This window comes from Camponotus vicinus, unplaced genomic scaffold (assembly GCF_025532165.1).
Source record: "Camponotus vicinus isolate PSW18456_S1 unplaced genomic scaffold, iyCamVici1.0 SCAF_1, whole genome shotgun sequence".
NCBI lineage: Eukaryota > Metazoa > Arthropoda > Insecta > Hymenoptera > Formicidae > Camponotus > Camponotus vicinus.
This window is the reverse complement of record NW_028141945.1, coordinates 3738330-3751326: the sequence shown is the minus strand read 5'-3', so window position 1 is coordinate 3751326 and position 12997 is coordinate 3738330. Positions and strand designations below refer to the sequence as shown.

Below are 12997 nucleotides of genomic sequence, written 5' to 3'. Positions count from 1 at the left end.
GACGGGCAAAAGCGAGACAAGTCGTTCGCAAAAGGAGCGTGTAACGATTCGCGTGGCTTTATAGTTCTTGCGATCGTAAATAGCGGGTAGGCGACATCCATGAGGTAATCTCCGCGTTGTATCGAGTACCGTGGAGAAGCATTTACACACTTCTGGGAGGCTAGTAACGGTGCGTATGTTCACTCGTGAGCAGATGATTAATTTACGCGGCTGTTTTTTACTGCATATTAAACGCATCGCGGTTAACAACATCGATGCGCTTAATGATCGATAAACTCTGATCATACATCGCTTATATTTATAGGTATGACTTGTAACTCGTAATTTGTGATTTTTTTTCGTGTTTTTTTTTCTTTGCCTTTTGCCAGCGATTTTTGCATATAACTTGACTCCGTGCGATTTCTTGTTTTCATAATATTAAAATACAAATGCTAAATTAAATATTAACTTATATTTACAATATTAATGTATAAATACGTAAAAGATGTTTATCGAATTGTTATCAATTTTAAATAGAAGTAACGGAAGTTACTTATAGAATATAATTGCATTAAATTGCATTTTCATTTTTTTTTTATACTTTCCATTGAAAGAGAGTTTATTTCTGCTAAAATATATGTAATAAAAGATAATTATAAATATCGGAAAAATTTCCTAGTGGTGAACGTGCGATATCTAACGTTGTACAAAATTCTTATTATCAGAAAAATTATTTTCCCTATGATTTATTACAAAAAAAATATACGAATTTATTTACGCAAAAAAGATAGTAAGCAAAATAAATGAATAAATATCGCAGCTTTGTTTTTTTTGCTCCTTTGCTTCTTTTCTCGAGTCTCTCGATGCTACATATTCATCGATACGCATTTCCGTCGGACCGACATAGAAATTCGCGGACAAAAGAAAACGGATGGTTTCTCTCGCGTTGTTTAAACCGGGGGTGTGAAGTTAGAATTTCGACTGAAAGTTCTGATAGTTCTGATTAGAGTTCCAGCTTCCTTTTAAAGAGTTTTAGAGTTCCTTATTAAAAATTAAAAGAGTTCCGGCGATTAACACCATTATAATAACATTTAAAAAATGGGGTGCTAACTTCACACTCGATTTAAAGATCAAATAGTTCTGAATAGCACATTCGCTTCATTTTAATGTGTACTAGAGTTCCTGATAAATAAAAAAAAAATTTTTGATATTACAAAAAAAATATAAAAATTAAAAAAAAAATTTTTATTGATTAGTTCTGATAATTAATTACAATTTCTCTGTACATTTTTAAGAGTTCCTGATAATTTTTATAATTAAAATAAATATAATTAAAAAGTTATTCAACTTTAAAGAGACCTCGTTGCGTAAATTTTCCAAGTACGCAGGGAAATTATTTTGAGGAGTTCCAATAGTTCTCGCAACAGTTTTGGTTAGTATTCCAAGAGTTATAAAAATAATCCTAATGATCGAAAGCGATCCGATTAATAATTAAAAATTTATTCGACTTTAAAGAGACCTCGTTGCGTAATTTTTCCAAGTACGCAGGGAAATTATTTTGAGGAGTTCCAATAGTTCTCGCAACAGTTTTGGTTAGTATTCCAAGAGTTATAAAAATAATCCTAATGATCGAAAGCGATCCGATTAATAATTACAAAGTTATTCAACTTTAAAGAGACCTCGTTGCGTAAATTTTCCGAGTACGCAGGGAAATTATTTTGAGGAGTTCCAATAGTTCTCGCAACAGTTTTGGTTAGTATTCCATGAGTTATAAAAATAATCCTAATGATCGAAAGCGATCCGATTAATAATTAAAAAGTTATTCGACTTTAAAGAGACCTCGTTGCGTAAATTTTCAGAGTACGCAGGAAAATTATTTTGAGGAGTTCCAATAGTTCTCGCAACAGTTTTGATTAGTCCTCCGAAAGTTATAGAAATAATCCTAATGATTGAAAGCGATCCGATTAATAATTAAAAATTTATTCGACTTTAAAGAGACCTCGTTGCATAAATTTTCTAAGTACGGAGAGAAATTGTTTTGAGGAGTTCCAATAGTTCTCGCAACAGTTTTGGTTAGTATTCCAAGAGTTATAAAAATAATCCTAATGATCGAAAGCGATTCGATTAATAATTAAGAATTTATTCGACTTTTTAAAAGACCTCGTTACGTAAATTTTCTAAATATGGAAGGAAATTATTTTGAGGAGTTTAAATAATTCTCGCAGTAGAATGAGTTAGTATTTTAAAAGTTATGAAAGTAATTTTCATCAAAATTTTATTAAGATATAATAACGAAATTATGAATTATATAATAAAATAAATAAATATAAAATCGCACAAATACGTCAAATTTTTTAAATTAATTTAAATGTTATTTCTGTATCATATAAACTTAAATAAAAAATTATTTCTTTCTGGAAGGATATAATATAATACTAAAATATATATATATATATATATATATATATATATATATATATATAATATATAATATTAAAATAAAATAAAATACTGAATAATACTAAATATATAATATAATATTAAATACTAAATAATGATAATACTAAATACTAAATAACACTATAAAACTAAAAAATTTACTGTACATACATAATTACATGAGGTGTAACTATTTTTTGTGGTGAAACATAACTTTTTACTTTTTTAAGGTCATCATATTCGTACCAATGCATTCCAGTGAATGCAAACGCTACGTAATGACCTTGACTTAAGTTTTTATCGGAATAAGTATTATTATAAGAAATATAATTTATTATGCCGCACAATGTATAATGTCGATCATCAAGATAAATCGATTTTGTTATACTGTCTAATGTCGACTCAAAGTGTATTTCTGGTTTGTAATTTGGATCTGTTATTAAACTTGTATCTAAAAATATATGTGGACCATATTCATCCATTCTCTTAATATTATTATTGCATTTATTACATTTAATTATACATTCTTTGTCATTCATCTTTGTATCATCAATTGCTTCTTGTATAGTTCCCAGACCTTTCTCGACTAGCATACCGACATTAATATGTAATGTTGGAAAATGTCTGGATTGAGTATTATGGCAATTATCACAAGTTTTACTACGTGTTACTGTTGGTATTTCGATGAGAAGGATGTCAATTAAATGTCCTACATTACAGTTAGCGTTTGCACATTGTATGTGTCTTGTACTTGACATTTTTTGACAAATATCTATGTTCAAAAGTATCTTAGCTCGAGCAACATAGTCCGCCGCAATAAGTTTTCCTCTATTAATTATACTTACAGCTAATTTAATTAAAGGATAGTCTAAGTATTGAATGTGTTCTTTGTATCGACATTCCTTTCCAATAGCATGCATAATTAATTGCATGAGGGAGTCAAAGGCACATGTTTCTTTTATTAAAACAAGTTTTTCTTCTATTCGTACATTTTCGCAAAGATTACCGTTTCTAAAAATAGGTATTTCAATTGTTTTATGTGATTGGACGTAATCCCATTCTGGGCAAGTATCTAAGTAATTTGGCTTTTTTTGTTTATTATTTTTTATGCTGCCTAAGCCACCCCAATTTTCATATTTATTAAGAGCAACGGAAGTTGATGTATTTAAAAAATCAGGTGGGGTTGTGTCTATATTTTCATCGAGACATTTTTCTTTAATATTTTCTTTAATATTTTTTTCCATTTTTAACTCTTTCTTTATATTATAATAATTTGCTGATGCTTCCTTAACACGTCCGTCTATATAATCTAAGTGGCGTATAATAAATTTGTCAGCTCTTAAAGAAAGTTCATTTTTAAAAACACGCCCTTTAATGTTTGAAAATTCGGATTCAACGCTAGACGAAGTTGCAATCACAGAATCAATTTTGAAAAATGGTAATAAAACAGCTGTCCAAATAGGTAAATAAGTCATGAGTCTTTTTATTTTTTTTGCTATTTCAATATTATAAAATGTATTTATAATATTTCCATCCTCACATTTTATTGCAATAGCAGATGCTCTTTCATAAATTATTTTGCTCCAGTCTAGCCATCCGGTATGACAATCTACTTCAAGATCGATTTCATCTATATTATTAATACTATTATGCACTTCTTCATTCATTTCAGACAATGTACCTTTAATAATATTGCTTACGTAATCATGCCGTATTTGTGATTCTAAATTTTGTCCACAAAATGTGCCTATATTTGGACTCATGGCCACAATTAATAAAGCTTCCAAAAAATATTCTAAATTATGTAAAGTTTCTATTTTATACGCCTGACAAATAGCTCTAATGTAAAATTGCCGTACTTTGGGCAACGGATTTCGTTTCAAACAATCCCATCTACATATTATTGATATTAAATGACTTACATCTAGTCTAATGAATGTAGCGGGCATTATCTGAGATTTTTGCATAATAAGATCGTAGCAAGTTTGCATGTAGTCACGTAAATCGCGTTTATGTGCGAATGCTATTGAAATAGATATTAACAAAGCTTGACTAAAATCGCATACAACCATTCGAGGTACAGATACTCCACTACTTATAATTTTTAAAAGCCATGATGTAATTGTGACTGTGTCTTGTTGGGCAGACAGCATCTGAAATACGGGTACACCTCCTGTACGTGACACACTCATACATTGATATAAAAAAATATGACTTGATTTTGAATGAGTATATTTAATCTTTTTTACTATTGAGCCTGTTGCATCAATTGTCATAAATGATTGCGTATCATTTTTATAATGTAATTTATATAATAATTTTTGTTCTTTAGTCCAATAATAACAGAGAAATGGAGATCCGCCAATGTTATGTATGGAACCTATATGAGTCGTGTCTTTAGCATTGATAAGATTGTTAATAGGTTTTGAGCCAGTGAGTCCTAAACGTTTGTTTTTTGTTTCGCTAATAGCTTTTCTGATAACAGTAGTTTTTGGAAGAATAGGAGGATATGGACCTTCGAAATCAATTAAATTTTTTGCTTGAGTTCTCACATATGAGATTGCATCAGTTTTAGTATCTATCAAAGTATTAGCTAACAATGCTCTTCTAACTCCTCTTAATTGTCTTCTTTTTCTATGAATATATTCTGGAACAGCATTCTTAATAATACAATTAAATATAATATCTTCATTTGTCGCTGGTTTTTCTGTAAGTGTACATATTAATTTTGCAGCACATTCTTTACATCTTGCTTTGAGTCTGCAATATGTTTTATTTTTTTGTCGTGAAATTTTTGAATTTTCAAATGTCCAAGGGCAGGGGACACGAAATTGGATCCATATATTTCTTACAAGGATATCGCTCCATCCTGGTTGAAGAGTAATATGTAGTCGATCATCTTTGTTTATTTTATCGTCTGGTTTCATCATCATCCAATCTTCTTTTGTAAGTTTTAAATTAAATTTATCCATATTTTTTGATGCCGAAATGTTAGGATCAAAGGAGTGATCCTGATTTTGTTCAACAGTTGAATTCAAAAGTCCAAAAGAGGCCAATATTAAATTATACATTCCATTTCTGTTATTTTTAACAATAATATATATATGTTTGGCACTAGGATTACCATCCATAGCTTCAGAAACATTTTTATATATTTGATTTGACGGCGGTAAAACTTTCCCATTGTCATCAATGACTTTGTATTCTTCTGTTGTCAATAATTTTCTTAATTTTTCAATATCATACATTTTTTATGATTAAGTTTAAAACTTTTCTTTTTCTGACAACCTTTAAATCTGTTAATTAAAATATAATTCATAAATCATATAAAATTATTGTAATTTTATATATTTATTAATATAATAAAAGCGAAAAATATTTTAGAAAGAAAAAACAAAAAATACATTAAATACTTTTGTGTAACAGTTTTCTAATTAATATAATATTATTACAGCATATTTGTATTAATATAACCATAAAAGAGATAAAAGTAATTGCTACATCAAAATTATGAAAGTGGTAATTATTCTTAAAAAAATTGTAATACTTAAAAAATAAAAATTTAATTCTTGTAATCTTTTAGATTTTAAAGTATATACATATATTTCTTTTAGATTTTAAAGTATATACATATATTTCTTTTAAATATATATTTACTATATTCGAAAATTCTTCTAACATGAAGTACAATATACTTAAATAACCGTGAGCTTTTGTTTTTTAATAATCTTTTTTGAATTGGGAACATATTTAAAAATCATAAATTTTTGTAAACACAATCACAGTTTTGTAAAATATCATTTTATAAAAATATACGTACCTAATTTATATAAATGTACGTTCTTCAAGAGATAAATATCTCTTATTAAAAAATCTCTCTAATAACATATCCGTTGTTAAAGATGAATAGAAAATTGGTATTCTTTGAGACACTTACTATTAAGTTTAATTAGATAATTTGTCTTTTATTATTTTTGCCACATAAGATAATAATCGATCAGAAATAAGAGTTGCGATCGACAGAACTTAATTCTTACACAATGGTTTGTGAAAGATGCAATGACATCAGAAAGCAAAGCGCTCTGTACAACACACGAGTCTCTACATGCGTGAGCTAGGACCCAATGATGCCAGAAAGAAGACGCACACATCAGAGAACCATGTACATGTGCTGCGCAGAGCGTCCTGCGCAGCACGTGTGCGTGGTTCTTTGATGTACCCGCGTGAGCCGCGCCTCCTTTCAGGTATCACTTACTAGGATCTCATGTTTATGCTTTACCGATTTAATGCCTTATTTGCAGCACAGTTCAAAGCAGTTTCTGCTGTCCGTTAAATGATACAATACCGCCGCGATAAAAAAGTACTACGCAATTATTTTACATGCGCCTTTCCTTTAAAAGAAAAATTTATTATTTAAGTGTATTTAAGACAAAATTTTAATTTGACATTTCTTTTATTTCTAATCGATTATCAAGTATATAACACATATACGACGAGCAAACGCCAACTATAATGTAGAACATTTTGACATTCTTTTTATCGAAATACCAATACTAATATGTATTAAAATTTGCGACAGTTGTCATAATACCCAATCACAGACATTTTCCAAAGCTATATTAATGTTGATATGCTAATTGAGACAGGTGTGGAAACTATATAAGAAGTAATAGATGACACAAAGATAAATAATAAATAATAAATTAAATGCAATAAATGTAATAATAATATAAAGAGAATGCATGAATATGGTCCACACACACGTATATGTTTAGATACAAGCTTGAAACGAGATCTCTTTAAAGTCGAATAACTTTTTAATTATTAATCGGATCGCTTTCGATCATTAAGATTATTTCTATAACTTTTGGAGGACTAACCAAAACTTGCGAGAAATATTGGAACTCCTAAAAATAATTTCCCTGCGTACTTGAAAAATTTACGCAACGAGGTCTCTTTAAAGTTGAATAACTTTGTAATTATTAATCGGATCGCTTTCGATCATTAAGATTATTTCTATAACTTTTGGAGGACTAACCAAAACTTGCGAGAAATATTGGAACTCCTAAAAATAATTTCCCTGCGTACTTGAAAAATTTACGCAACGAGGTCTCTTTAAAGTTGAATAACTTTGTAATTATTAATCGGATCGCTTTCGATCATTAGGATTATTTTTATAACTCTTGGAATACTAACCAAAACTGTTGCGAGAACTATTGGAACTCCTCAAAATAATTTCCCTGCGTACTTGGAAAAATTACGCAACGAGGTCTCTTTAAAGTCGAATAAATTTTTAATTATTAATCGGATCGCTTTCGATCATTAGGATTATTTTTATAACTCTTGGAATACTAACCAAAACTGTTGCGAGAACTATTGGAACTCCTCAAAATAATTTCCCTGCGTACTTGGAAAAATTACGCAACGAGGTCTCTTTAAAGTCGAATAAATTTTTAATTATTAATCGGATCGCTTTCGATCATTAGGATTATTTTTATAACTCTTGGAATACTAACCAAAACTGTTGCGAGAACTATTGGAACTCCTCAAAATAATTTCCCTCCGTACTTAGAAGATTTACGCAACGAGGTCTCTTTAAAGTTGAATAAGTTTTTAATTATATTTATTTTAATTATAAAAATTATCAGGAACTCTTAAAAATGTACAGAGGGATTGTAATTAATCATCAGAACTAATCAACATAAATTTTTTTTTTTAATTTTTATATCTTTTTTATAATATCAAAAATTTTTTTTTTATTTATCAGGAACTCTAGTACACATTAAAATGAAGCAAATGTGCTATTCAGAACTATTTGATCTTTAAATCGAGTGTGAAGTTAGCATCCCATTTTTTAAATGTTATTATAATGGTGTTAATCGCCGGAACTCTTTTAATTTTTAATAAGGAACTCTAAAACTCTTTAAAAGGAAGCTGAAACTCTAATCAGAACTATCAGAACTTTCAGTCGAAATTCTAACTTCACACCCCCGTTTAAACCGCTCATGTTTAAGCTCTTATCGATTTTAATTAAACTATTAATATATATGGATCCTTAGTTGGATGAGAATTATCGCGTTGATCCGGAGCAAAGGTTGATCCTCGTCGATTACGACATTCTTTGTGCATATAAGTATTTTTAAGAGATTATCGTTTTGTCAATATATATAAGATATATAAGATAAATATCATATCTTTATGTTAGCTATTAAAAAAAATTTAAGAGCGACTGTATCAATTGATATTATCGTAAGAATAGGTCTCTATATTTATCGTTAATCATATTCGCAGATTAGATGAATATCTCTCTTAATATTTTTTCATAAAATTAAGAAGAATCAATTTTCTCAATGTTTTCTAATGAAAAATGTAGTGATTAAAAATAATATATATATTTAAACAAAACAATCATTTCCAATAAAGTATTTTGCTAAAATTAATTAAGATATATTATTACGAATTTTAAGAATAGAATGTTATCTAAATTACTTGAGTTATTAGAAACAAATATAGAGACCTGTTGTTCTTAGTTAATAATATTGATCGCTCGTAAATTTTTTTCTCTTAGAAACTAACGTAAAGATATAGTCTGACTCATAAATGCGAGTGTATAAATGCACCGAGTCCCGGGTTTTAGTTGAATCGCCAGCGATTCGAGTCTTAGGGGCTAAAATTTAGTCTGAGTCATTATGTCGATCATAAATTTGGCGAAATCTTTAGAAGGAGGTCCCTCTACATTTCTCTCGCTCATGCTGCCCGTATCGCGCACAATAGGAATGATCGCACAAAGAGCCGTAGTCTATGTAGGAAATAAATTCGAAGTATCGTCGCTAAAATATCGGTGCAGTTTATCACTAACTCGAAGGAAATCGTACGTCGTCATGGTGCACGGTGTAGAACTATTGTTCTCATTCGATGAAGTTGAAACTCTCGCTTCGATATTTCTTTTACGGTCGACGACATCAGTTTCCTAGGATATCGAGAAAAATATCCGTTTCATGTGTCGAGTTCTGAAAATTTTCAAAGAAGAAATAGGGGAGGAAGTTTAGCAGTCTAGTTGTGTCAGTATCAACTTCGACTATAACGTCACGTTTAGTTAAAATTCTGGTCAACGATTTTAGAAAATATTATTCCCTCTTTCTCTTCCTCTTTATATTAATTCTGTAATATAATGCAATTCTCCAATATATCGATTAAAAAAGCTACTTTTTTACTTCTAATTAAAACATTCGTTTGATATGTTCATAATGTACTAATGATAATTCGTATCTACAGCATCGCTATAATTACGTAGCATAAAAAGCTCAAATTTATTCGCGGGTTTTGTGTTATAATAACTTTAACTCTCTCTCTTTTATTCGCGCGAGGAACAATATTTTTCTTTTGCCGCTGGCAACAAAGTCATAAATGAATTAGAATCGTGATGTAGCCTTTACATAAAGGAAAAAAAAACACTAGAGTGTTTGCTTCGATGTCGTGTTAATTTTTTTTTCGAATTTAAGTACACAGAGATACGCATTGAAAAAGAACTTCGATTTGAAGCAATTTTAAAATTTAATTATGCGATTTTATCGTTATTAAATTGTTCTATTTATTGCAGAAATATGTGGAACTTCGATAAAACGCGAATATTATCCATATTAATTAAAAGATTAATTCTTGTTTATTACTAAATCGATTTAGTCAATAAAGATCAAGTTGATAGGAAGACTTTCTCAATTGTGTTTATCAGAAAATCCTAATTGAAGATACACCCTTAGGGATTCGCTTCAAAATTCATTGTGAAGGCTTGAATAGAAGAACGCTGCGTGAGAGTAGGGGATAAGATAAAGAGATCCGGAACGAAGCTTTTTCAGATTTTATCGCGGTCGAAACGTTAGATTACTCTGTTTCGTCGGGAACAAATTGCTCCGGCTATTCCGTCGGAGTGGACTCTCGCGAGGGATTTCGTGCTACATTCCTCCTCCAAAGTTCCATCGCAGATAGTCTCTTGGCCCTTGCCGGAGGGTCCTTTAGTTCTGTCGTCCGACCTGATGAGTTTGGGGGGTCTGGTAGTGCTTTCGAGACGTCCTTAGCGAAGGCCAGCTAGTTCTATATTTGCGAGGACATTGCATCGCGAATATCGCGTGGCAGTAATAAACAGCAACGGGAATAAGCGAAGAAAGGGAATATAGTCGTAAGTCAGAGAGTCGCGTGCACGACGCGAGGAGGAGAGACCAAAGGGAGAAAAAGGGAGAAAGGGTGGATGCAGAGGCAGAGTAGGAGAAGGGGGTTGAAAGTCGATCCGTCGGAGCAAAGTCAATGCCCGGCGAGTGAGGGCGTATAAATCTGTGGCTTAAATTTAGATTGCCGCGAAAACGTCAACCTCTCGCTTCTACACGGTGATCTGAGAATCGGCCGGTGCTGCCATCGTAATGAAGCTGAAACAATTCGAAAACGATTATTGTAATTTTTTATTTATTTAAATTATAATTTTCGCGTCTCAAATATATATATTATAAATTTATGTTAAATTAAAAGGAAGTATCTTTTATGTAAACAGATTGTGCATTGTATAAACATAATGAGCAGTTTTTTTTTCGTGCTTTCACATGGGAACTATTTTATAATAATTTGTATAATTTTTAACATAAATATTATAAAATATTTTAATTTATTTTTTATTTCTCAAATTGTCAACGTGCTGTGCTCCGCAATAAAGTTTCTCTTTTTCAAACGGATGTACTGCCTTTAGTTTAAAATATTTTTCAAAGACGTATTTGAAAGGTGAAGAGGCCGCACTTATGTCGAATGGGAGTGGCGATTGTATTTAAATGAATAACAAAGAATAATCAAGCGGAGAAAGCGTTTTCCCAAGCATCTGTGCGAGGATTAGCGAACGTAAATGCGGAGGCGACTATGAATCTTGCTCATACGTTTGCGCTATAATCTAATATTACGCCGCACGCCATGTACATTTCGAGATTGCGGTAAAGTGCACATTCAAGCGGACAGTTTTCAGCGCGCGAAGTCGACGTCGGACGGAAAATGCCTTGCTTCGAGCATCGCGAGTTAACATCTGCGAGTCATTTCGCCGCGTTATTTCCACCAGGCTTCGTCGAATGCGACGTTCCTTTTGCTCGCGCTTTGTCCACATGAGAGTGCTCTCTTCCAAAACGACAGATTTAATTATCGCGACTCTCTTTTGCCCATCGTTGCGCACGCATGGATACGCTTTTTTCCCCCAGTACACTCCTTGCAATCAATGATACGCGATATTGCGTTATCCAAATCAAAACGAATGAGATTATCGTGTTCTTAGAACGATATACGAAGCACTGCGATAATCGGTGTTATTGTCTGTGATAGAGATTTCTCAGAATAATAGATTGCGTTATGTACATGTAGTGAAACTTTTTCTTAAGAATAAATATTATTTAGGTTGTGATGAGTTTATTAACAAAAAAGTTATTTATATTTATATTTATAAATCTATATTTATATTTTTATTTATTTATATTTATATTTATTTATTTATATTTATAAATCTATTTAATTTATAATATATTTAATATGAAAAGTTACTAGAAAATTAAAAAGAAATTAATAAAAAATTTTATATTCTTTTTTTTTAAATTAAAATTAAAATTTATTTATTTGTGTTATTAATTTATAGTTGTAAAATACGTTATCATTATAATGTCGACGTTATTTATGGGATAGAAAAGCGCGATTATATGACGATGATATGACGATGAGAACAAAGAGAATTGGAAAGAGGTTGAGAGATAAAAGGATAGAAGCATTTCGCAGCTATTGCACATTTACATTACTGGAATAAATCATTTGGCGAGGGTATCATACGATCAAAAGCGCGGAAGGCTTCAATAATATCGGAATGCATTTTCGTCTGGTGCAATATTCGGTGCGACGCTGTACATACAGTATGCCGTTCTCTAAAACAGAGCAGTATCATTTCAATTGCAATTCGTCGGACGTGCCTTTGAATGCAACTCGGCAAAGAGCAAATACGAGCGCGCGGAAAATACGTATGTTTTTTTCCCAGCAACTTTCTCTGAATTGCGAATGATACTTTTAACGAGCCATTTATCAGGATTAATCAACGTATTTTACTTTCACCGTGTAATTTTTTGTGGGATTTGCGCATAAATAGCGGAGCTTGAAACTCGATAGATTTCGGACTTTGATTGGACTAAAATTATTTTTATATTCGCAAGACATGATTATGAAGGTTGACATATCGACAGTTGACATAAAATGTGTATAGCATCTTTTGAATTCATAATTATCGAAAATGTTTAATTTCCCGAGAAATATTATGACGATTCTTAATCTGTGGAAATATTGTTACACAGATATATTTCGGTTGCTCAATGAATTTATTATATCTATTTCGCATAAGTCACAGGATCTGCTTCGTTACATATGTACTTGCAGAATATTCAGAGACGAATATGCCCGAAATTGCACGGGATGAGCGCAACGGGCGTGCATGACGGGCGGGTATTCCGTGATTTAATTAATTAGCGCGAATTAATCCCAATTAGTGAATCTTGTCTGACGACTGCCAGGTGAGTGG

General features: G+C 31.1%; 1 protein-coding gene across 2 annotated transcripts in view; it reads left to right on the top strand.

Moving 5' to 3' along the window:
• The window catches only part of Ror (tyrosine-protein kinase transmembrane receptor Ror), a 264893-nt gene that overhangs the window by 4432 nt on the left and 247464 nt on the right, over positions 1 to 12997 (top strand). The window lies entirely within an intron of this gene.